Below are 10470 nucleotides of genomic sequence, written 5' to 3' on the forward strand. Positions count from 1 at the left end.
GGACCACTCATCCACTTCATTGTGCCTTGCTCTAGTAAGTGAACTAGGGGACAGTAATTCTTTATATCAGTCAGGAAAATTTAGTGAGATTATTTAAGTATTGTTATTCTGTATTTGTGTTATTCTTTCCATCAGTGTGTGTTTTTTTTTAATATTTCCAGTGATTGAAACTCTAATATTTATTGTAAATAGATATATAGTATTTTCATGTACTTTTACTACTTATTATTTAATATATTTCAACTTTTCTTTGTGGCTGGTCTTTTAGAGAATATTTTAACCTATGAGAGTACTTATATTTATTTGGTAACACTATGGCCATTTCTGAAAGCCTTGCTGCATTGGTCAAACATTACCATTTGTATTAGTATTAATTTTACTAAGTATAATTGGATACCCTGGTAAGAGCCTTAGAGTAGCTGGCTTTGGAGTGCTCTGGTGGCAGTATCTACCTTATAGTATGGTTCATAGGTTCATAGGTTCATAGGTAGGTACTAGGCTATCTGCCCGAGGGACGTTTATAAGCCTAGCCATAGTGTGCCAGCTTTCGCCGCCCCATTGATTAGTTAACTGAGCCTCTGTCAAGACGAGCCAATGAAGTGATTCCAGGGGTGTATTTTCTGTTACCCATCCACTCGTCATGGTTTCTCTTGAAGAGTGTTAGTGAGGGGCTCTGCCTAATGTAGTTAGAAATTTTGTTCCAAAGCATGGGGAGTCTCTGTGGCAGGAATCTATCCCTCCAGCATGTTCTATTTATTGTTGTGGTGAGGTTTAGCTCACTAGAGCAAGTGGCTTGCAGTGACTTGGATTTCTTTAGGTGGAGCATGTCCATCAATTCTGAGTTGGACATGGCTTTGTAAGTCAGGCAGAGATCACCTCTGAGTAAGCGATATGCCACTGAGTACAGCTGGAGTTTTTCCAGTCGGGCTGCATAGGACATATGTTTGAGACCAGTCATCCTCTTGGTGAGGTACTTTTGTGGTCTTTCCAGCTGTTGGAAGTGTCTTGTGAGGTACATCCCAAACAGGGCATTGTACTCTATGATGGGTCTGATGAGTGACGAGTAGAGGGGCACTATAACCTCTTTATTTCTAGATGCAAACCCTTTAGTAATTAGATAGGCTACATAGAAGGATTTCCTAACTACTCTGGCAATATGATTGTCAAAGGCGAGATTACTATCTACCTGGGTCCCCAGATCTCTTATTACCTCTTCTGTATTAAGGGGGCTGCCACCTATGTGGTAATTCATGGGTGTTTTGATTTTCCCAAATGGGATGACTATGCATTTTTTGGCATTTAGCTTGAGACCATGACTTTGACACCAGGTGTCCATCTCAGTAAGGCCCTTTTGGAGAATGTCCATGTCAGCCAGAGAGTCAATTATGGCTCCCAGTTTGCAGTCATCGGCAAACTTGGTTAGCCATAGCCCTCCTGTGTTTGCCTGTACTTGTGAGAAGTATATGCCGAACAGTAGGGGTCCCAAGACTGAGCCTTGTGGGACACCACTTGTGACTGGTTTAGAGTCGGACCTGGAGCCCACTATTCTTACTGTGTGAATTCTGTCTGTAAGTCAGTTGGCAACCTATCTCATGCCGTAGGGGTTTATGTTCAGGCTGGTGAGTTTTTCTATAATTCCCAAGTGGGTAATGGTGTCAGAGGGGGGCATAGCTGTTAAATCTGTGCCAGCCTGTCCCAAGTGTGTGAGTATGTGAAAATCAAATCTCAAAGAGTGTTTGTGTCAGCTACTTGGAGCAAGGACACAGAGCACTGGTTTAACAGAGAGGGTAGTGAATGACTTGGCTTGGATAATTTGACTGAGGACTTAACCATATGGCTGTGGTCAGTGTAGAGTCTTACTTAGGGCCTGGTGAGAGAGAGAGGAAACCCAGCCCCAGGGCAGGAGTGTGTTCCCTGTGTGCTCTTAAGGGAAAATGTGTTTGGTGCGGAGAGCTGAACCTGGAAATACTGTGGGTATCTATTTTTGTTTCAAGTGAACATCCTTCACTGGTGTCCATGGTGAGTTTTGAGACTCGTTGATCACTGGCCCAGAGAAGGGACATTACAATGATGTCATATCTTTCTGTTATGAAGGAGTAAATCAGCAAAGGGGTTACCCAGATAATCTGGCTACTAGAACTGAGGAGTGTCCTACAGGATTCTTAATGGTGTCAGAAGATGTAGTGCAGGAATCAGCCATACATCCAAAATATCCTGTTCCAAAGACAGTGCAACTGACATTTACATCAGATCCTAGGCAAACTAGTTATCAAGGAGGGCAGCATCTCTGGGGATGATGACATCTGCTGTTATTATACAGACTTTGTAGTTAGATAATGACCACAGTCCTGTGCTCTTCCTTTCCAAAATAATATACCAGCAGTGATTTTGAGTCTGTGCATGTGTGTGTAGAACCTATGCTGAGTACAAGGACTACAGAACCCTGGACATTTGTAAATGTTACATTTTCTTCAATCACTCAGCTTCTCGTTGCCTACCTGAGCAATTCATCAAGAATTAATTTCAGAAAAATGAATCCTAGCATATCAAGACTTCTTAAAATATTAGCAAAAGTTAGTATGAATAAAAACACAGATAAAACTAAATGCATAAATAAATAAATAAAAATAAAAATAAATAAACAAAATCAAGTTAACCTAAGGTAGAACTAGCATCTTTTGTAGGGATCCTCCTCGCAGTCTTACTTACATCAACTAACTCAACAGTCACACGAGTTTAGGGAAGTCAGTAGCTCCACAAAGTGTCCTAATCCATAACAGAAAAAAGTGACAGGGCAGCATTTGTGTAGGGGGCATTCCATAGACCTTCAAACCCCCTTCACACTGCTCCATTGACTCATTCATTTCTCCAGGTCTGAGGGTTCAACGTATAGGTTATTCTACTTACATTTGACATGGGGGTAAGAGTCAGTCAGCTGTCAATTGTTCTGACACCTTATGGGGGGGATTCTGCAGCTGTAAGTCCCTCACCTGCATACTAATGTCTAATGAGCCTCTGTTAGATGAGAATTTCTACAGAGGGCAGGTGCTGGGATTCCCTCCTTTTTATAGGCAAATTCACACAGTTTTGACTTTTCTATTTCCTCCTTGCTCAGGGACACGTTTATCTGGACAGCACATGGTATGATGTGAAATGCCAGACTATGATGGATCCCCTGCACTAATCAGTTCATTCCCCATACTGTGAATGAGTGCAGTCAGTAAGACACAACACCCAAGAAAATACACAAGAATATCCAAATTATACATTTTCCTAACTTACTGTCATGGCTTGGAGAGGCTATCCAGACCCATAGGGTCAGTGACAGGGAAATAAACACACACTGCAGAAGGCTTTCTTGCAGGTCACCTGATACAGTAAGTACTTTTGACTTTAGAGGACAACTTCAGTGGTGACCCTTGTGAAGAATCCCAAACAGTAAATATGTAACAACTTCTGAGAGAAAATATCTAGAGAAAGGCCAAAAGGCACCAGTTCCAAAGGCAAAGTCTTTAAGCACTGAGGTACCAAAGAAAGCATGGCTGCTAGTATTATGGTCCAGGGAATAATTCTTGGTGAAGGTATGAACTGCTGATAAAATGGTCATACCATGAGAGTCCATAATGATGGCACATGGAATTAAACACCGGAAGTACTCATACCTCTTATGGAGCATTTTCCAAAGGGCAGATTGGTATCTGATAGCAAAATACAATAAGGTTAATAATTCACCTGGAAAAGGTTTGTTTAACAATTGCCAACTCCCCCCTACCCAGAAAAAAAGATGAATATCTCTCATTTTTTCTGAATGTGTGTTCTCTCTCTCACAGCTACCTGAGCTGAACTCAGGGCCGTGCAGTTCAAGTCCTAAGGGGAAGAAGAAGAAAAGAATTCTTTAAAGGAGGGAAGTACACAGAACCTCAGTAATGAGCTGCCTAATTAGCCAACACTGGGGTACGATTTTCTGCTTAAAAAATAATAAAGTGCAAAGATTGTTCTTTCTTTCTTTCTTTTTTTTTTTTTTTTTCCTTTGTTAACTGGGTTAGTCTCCGAATGGTCTTTTATGCTTATTGGGACAGAGCCTTTTTGTGACTTAACATTTGAAAGTGATGCACTGATGGTGACATTTCTGGAAGTGTCTAATAAAAAGAAGGACCTTTATCTGTGGAACAATTATTTATTTTCTGGTAGCAACTTAAATGTTAAAAAAATGTTACTTTGCAGTTTAGAACCGATAAACTGGAAGAAAAAGATGTTAAAAATGCATGCTGACTCTGTATGAAACTATTGATAATACTATGAAAATTAGAGATGAGAGAAACTTATGGAATGGAGGGTAGAAGTTGGGAGCTGTTTTGAAAGGTGAAAAAAACGTGGGGAAACACTTGCCAAGTGATATTTTTATGGTTGTTCATAGAGGGACATTAAGCTATGGTGGCCAGCCTAAATCATATTTCTTTTTTGTGAACTTTGCTCATTTAATTAATGATTGTGACAAGGTACAATGTAACCAGTGTGGAGAGAAAGGACATACGGCAAGAAGGTGTGGGACAGTTTTGGATGGATTGTCAAGAGAAAACAGTAAATAATGAAAATGAAGGGGGAGAAATATATGTGAGCAAGGGTAACAAGAGGTTAGGGAAAGTATGAACTAGGTGAAAAAGAAACTGTAGGAAAAGAAAAAATATGGAGATGAAAAACGAAGAGAGAGAGACTGCATGTAGTAAGAGAGGTCAGGAGAAGGTTTATTACTAACACTTTTTTTGGAAGTTCTAGCCAGTGAAAATGTGATTTGGAGGATTAAGGATTATTTTTACATAAACCCAGGAAAATATTCAACTGGGGAAAGAGAAAAAATAAGAAAATGGAAATTTAGAAATATTTCCCCTAAACTTAAAAATAATGAAAAACAATGATATTGGAGTACTTTCAGTAGCTTTGAACATTATTGTAGTGTAAGATGGATGTGGTGATGTGGATGCTATTATGTTAGAGGATGTAAGATTCCTAACAAGTGAAGAAAGACTGCAAACAAAAAAAAAAGAATTGTGAGGTGGAACTATAATATGGAACTTAGGAAATGAACATTGTTCTGGTGTGTGTTTTGTAAAAAAAACAGTCAAAATATTAAATATAACATTGGTAAGGAAGGGAATGTTAACTGCTGTGGATGTGAGGTGGAGAAAATTGTTTATAGAATTATAGCATTATATACATATATAACTAGCAAGGAAAGAGATAATCTGCTTTATCAGATATTTGATTATGTGGTGGTTAGAAAATTATAATTGCATGAGACTTTGTGATTGTAAGTGGAAAATATAAAAAGAAAGGGAAAGATGTAAAAAATGTAGGAAGTAATAAAATGTAAATTAGCATTGTGGAACAAAAGTCAGTGGACTTATCGAAGGTGGCACTTGGATCTGAAATTCATTTTTTTTTGTATTATCGGCAGACTTGTGGGTAGCAGATGATGATATAGTTGTGACCGATTTTTCAAACCATTTAACAATATAGATGGAGGTGATGGAAGAAAGTAAGTATATGAAAACAAGAAAAAGAATAACAATACATGAGAAATTATGGGATGCAATTGGAGAGCAGGAAGTATTGCAGTTATGGAGAGATCATATAACCACGCGGGACTTCTGTAAAAACTGGTCTGAATGGTGGATTGACTTTAAAAAGCAGTATGAAAAGTGTTTTTTTTTTTTTTTCAATGGCAGGATGATATAAGAATGGAAGAGAAAATGAGTCATAGTAAAATGTACAGAAATGTATTAGAGAATTTAGATAATAATCCAAGAGAGCACTGTGATATGGAAAAAGAAATATATGAAAGAAATAAAAAATAAGGCATTACTGTTTTAGCAGTGATATTATTTACAAGGGAGACTGCTGGAGCTATCTATATATTTGGGTAAAATAGTAAAGGAGGATATTAGTATAATGATAAAAATGTAAAATAAGTGATTAAAAGAACACAAGAGCAAATTTTGAGTATTGTAGTACAGCACGTAGAAAACATGTATAAGAGTAAAAAGAAGGAAAATAAGAGAGAATGGAAAGTAAGAAAACAATCCAGAAAAAGGTTAAGGATGAATTTGAAAAAAATAAATTACTATTGGTGAATTGGATGAAATACAGGAAAGTAAATTCTAATTCAGTATCGGGCCCAGATAGTATACTGTATGGAATGTACGAGAAATTAATGGACAGGGAAAGAGAGTATTTTGTAAGTGTACTGAGTGAATGGTTGAATGAATGATTTGTTTATGAAGAGTTATGTAGTGACATATTAAAATTTATATGGAAGAAAGATGAGAAGAATGAAATAATAAAGGAACTGGAGACCCATCACACTAAATAACCCAGGTTATATTCTTTATGAGAATACTATAGAAGAGAATGTAAAAATGGATTTGGGATAGTATGGGAGAATGTATATATGGTGTAAAAGGGAAGAGATGTCAGGAATAGTTACTGGTTGTGAGACAAGTTGTGGATGATATAAGTAAAAGGGAGGATGTGAAACTTATGCTAGGGGATACCAGCAAGGCATTTGATACAGTAAGACATGATGCTTTGTGGGATGTTATGGAGAAGTATGAAATATGTAATCGAATTAAGAGAGTGTGTATGCCAGCATATCAAAATAATAGAATCAGTGTGCTAGTGAATGGGGGGGATGAATAAAGAAATATGTATGAAGTGTGATATAAGACAAGGATGTCCCATGATTGGAATATTCCAACATGTCAAACGGGTGCACTGCTGCAACTGTCAGCCCCTCATTAGTTAAAACTGACCACAAATCAGTCACCTTCAAGCTGACACTAACATCAGAACTTACAAAGGGTGAAATCAGACTAAAAAACTTCACCAGGGCAAACTATACCCTCCTAGGTGAAGGTATAAATGCATTCAAAGTCCCACTCCACACTGGAAGTGGTAACCACTCCAAAGCTTACACTAAAGCCCTGTACAATCACTTGCATAAGTATATAAACTCAGTTGTACCAGAAAGAATCAAAGCCAGAGCTCCAAGTAAAAACAAGCTGCCATGGTGGACATCCAGCATCAAGAAACTTTACAATAAATGCAAAAAGTTGCTGTACAAGAAAACAAAGGCAAGGCCCCAACAATTGAAAAGCACCTTCCTCAGCCTCAACAGGCAAATAAGACAACCTGCCAAATCCCCCAAGGACTCATTTAAGAGAAACTTAGTAAGTACAGCCAAGGATAACCATAAGGAGTTTACAGCTATGTACATATAACCTAAAGGGTAGGACCTAAGCATGTGCAGAATTGGTGGCCAACAGTATCACACACACACTGACCCCACAGAGATAGCAAACTTGCTGGCATATAGGTTTGGCGATAATTTCACTCCTTTATCCCCACCTAACCTACACCAAATCTTTCCCCAAACTCCTCCCCAATCCTACATATCAGAAGAGCAGGGCCTCAAAGCCCTGTCCAAGGAAAAAACATAGCCTCTATGGGAATAGATGACATCCCAGGCTGTCTTCTAAACAGGCTAAAACATGAACTAGCATCACCACTAAGTACCCTTTTCAGTCACAGCCTAACCACAGACTTTGTTCCTGCAGAATGGAGAACAGCTACAGTTATTCCCCTCCAGAAAGGTGGCCTAGCAACAGACCCAGGGAATAACAAACTCATAAGCCTGACCAGCCTCGTCTGTAAGGCCATGGAATGTATCATTATGGACCTAATAAATAAAGACATAGGTGACCTCCAAACCCTGGATCCTACCCAATTAGGCTTTGTGAAGGGCAATCTTGCCTATTAAATCTGGTGGATTTCTTTGAAAATGTGAACAAGGCCATTGATGAGGGCAAATCTGTGGACACAGCATACCTCATCTTGGCAAAGGCTTTTGACACAATCCCACATTCAGGCATTACTGATAAACATAGCAAATTGAATATAAACCTCTTCGTTGTAAGATGGGTTGCCATCTGGCTCAAAATCCAGACACACACTATAAAAGTGGGTGACTCCATATTAACCAGCAGACCTGTTACCAGCAGGATGCCATGGGGGGGTCAGTGCTGGGCCCCCTACTGTTTGTAATGTACTTCTCAGAAGTTCAGGTCAAAACTAAGGGGTTGTGGCTGACCGGGTTTGCAGACAATGTTGTGGCTGACCAAGTTTGCAGATGACTGCAAACTAGGTGCAATCATTGAATCCACAAATGATGTCAGTATACTCCAGGATAGTTTCACACAGACCAATGAATGGTGTATTAGTCATGGTCTCAAACTGAATGCAAAGAAATGCATCATCATTCCCTTTGGCACAAATAATGTCACTTCACACTATCAGATCAACAACAATACCCTAAATACTCATGAAGTGGTAAGGGAACTGGGATCACAAGTCAACTGCGACCTTAACGTCAACCATCATGTGTCTACCGTAGTAAGGAAAGCTTTTTACTTAGCACACTTGATTAGTAAAGGCATCTCCTTGAGAACAAAGAATTTATAACTCCCCTATACTCTGCACTTATTCGGCCCATAATTGAGTATACTGCCCATTCGGCATGTACTGTACTAAGCACATGCAGTAATTAGATAGACCTCAGAAGTTTCTAACAAAGAAGATCAAGGAGTTCCAGCATGTGCCTTACACAGACTGTCTCAAATCCCTGTCACTATACTCCGCTTCATACAGCCTTCTTAGTGGAGACGTATGCCTGGCATACACAGCAATCCAAGACCCAGACCTAATGAACTTGCTCTGTATGCCAGGCATACAGAGCAATCCAAGACCCAGACCTAATGAACTTGCTACATATCCATAAACCAAATGGGACTAGGGCTACCCATTCCAGGGACCTAAATATGGCCTACAACTTAAATAGGACATGCTGGAGGGACAGATTTATCTACCAGCAACTACAGCATCTTTGGAACATACTATCAATCCATGTGAAACAGAGCACCTCTATGGCACTGTTCAAGAGGAACCTAGACGAGTGGATGGGGCACTGTAAATTCTTACTGGAAATAGTGTCGACAACCCTCCTGGATATGGGCAGTCTTCACTAAATGCAATCTTGGGTATTGACTATCATTTCTATGATGATACATTGGGATGAAAATGCTAGGCTTAAAATAACCTCCTGTTAGATAGCCTAGTAACCTCCTATGATCCCATGGTAATGAATGTGGTAGTGAGTACTGTAGCTTATGAAATGAAAGATGCTAGATACGTAATACAAAAGGATGTGGTGATTCCAGGAGTTCTGACATACACAGATGATATTGTTGTAGCTGCTAAGAACAAAATATGGAGGAGGGAAGTGTTGGTTTGTCTAACTGGATGTTAAAAGGAAATGGGAATGACCTTGAATAAAGAAAAAATAAGGGTTTGGGTAATGTGGTGAAAATTGCAGGGGTGTATTTTTCAGTGAATGAAGTGTCTTTGCTAAGGATAACGTTTATAAAAGGATGTAGCTGTGATGCAATGGGGGATTATTAAAAGAAATGATAGAAATATGTCTTATGAGGAGGATGTATAGATTAGCATTCAGGTAAATGATTTATCTGCTGAATTCTGTTTTAATGGGCAAATAGCATATATGTCAAATATTTATAGGATCCCAGCAAAATATGAATGGAAATTGTATAATTGGTGTTTTCTATTATTAGGGGGTCGAGATTAAATCCAGTGAAATTAGGTGTGTTGTATATGAATGAAGATGAAGGTGGATTGGGGTTACTAAATCCAGTTGTTTATTTGCTTCTTCAAACTTGCATGGAATATTAAAGTGGGTAAATGAAGAGAATGAGAAATTAACAGTGAGAATATTTAAATATAATGACAAAAAGTTCTGGGAGATGATGAGAATACGAAAAAGATAAAATGAATATGTAAATGAAATTAAAGAATAACAAGAAAAAATATTAACATGGGAAATAAAAATTGATGATATAGAGAAAGATAGAATGATATGGTATAATAATGTGATAAAACAGTATTATTATGAAAATCCACAGGAAATGTTACCAAAAGATTTGATTAAAGCCATTAAAGTAAGGAAATTGTGGTGTACCAAGATACTAAAAGAAAGTTGAAAGAATGTGTTTTTTTGTGGTGAGGAAGAGACTGCAAAACATCTTTTTTTTTAATGTGAAAGAGAAGTGAAACTCTGGAAGAAAATATATGAAAAAAAATGTTTTGAGAATATTAATTACATAACCAGTATAGACATGAATATGATTATGTATGGAAATAATAATAAGAAAAAACAATATGTGAGAAGGGTAGATAGGAATTTATTTTATATAAAATGGATTATTTGGAATGAAAGACTGAATGAAATTTTGTTTAATGAGAAATGGATATGGGAAGATAATACTGCAACAATTTAGATTATGGTTGTGGAAGAAGGAGTGGGGTCATTATGGAAGAATAACAATGAAGATGTTATAAGAA

This window comes from Protopterus annectens, chromosome 3.part0 (genome assembly GCF_019279795.1).
Source record: "Protopterus annectens isolate FY-2018-M chromosome 3.part0, PAN1.0, whole genome shotgun sequence".
Taxonomy (NCBI): domain Eukaryota; kingdom Metazoa; phylum Chordata; order Ceratodontiformes; family Protopteridae; genus Protopterus; species Protopterus annectens.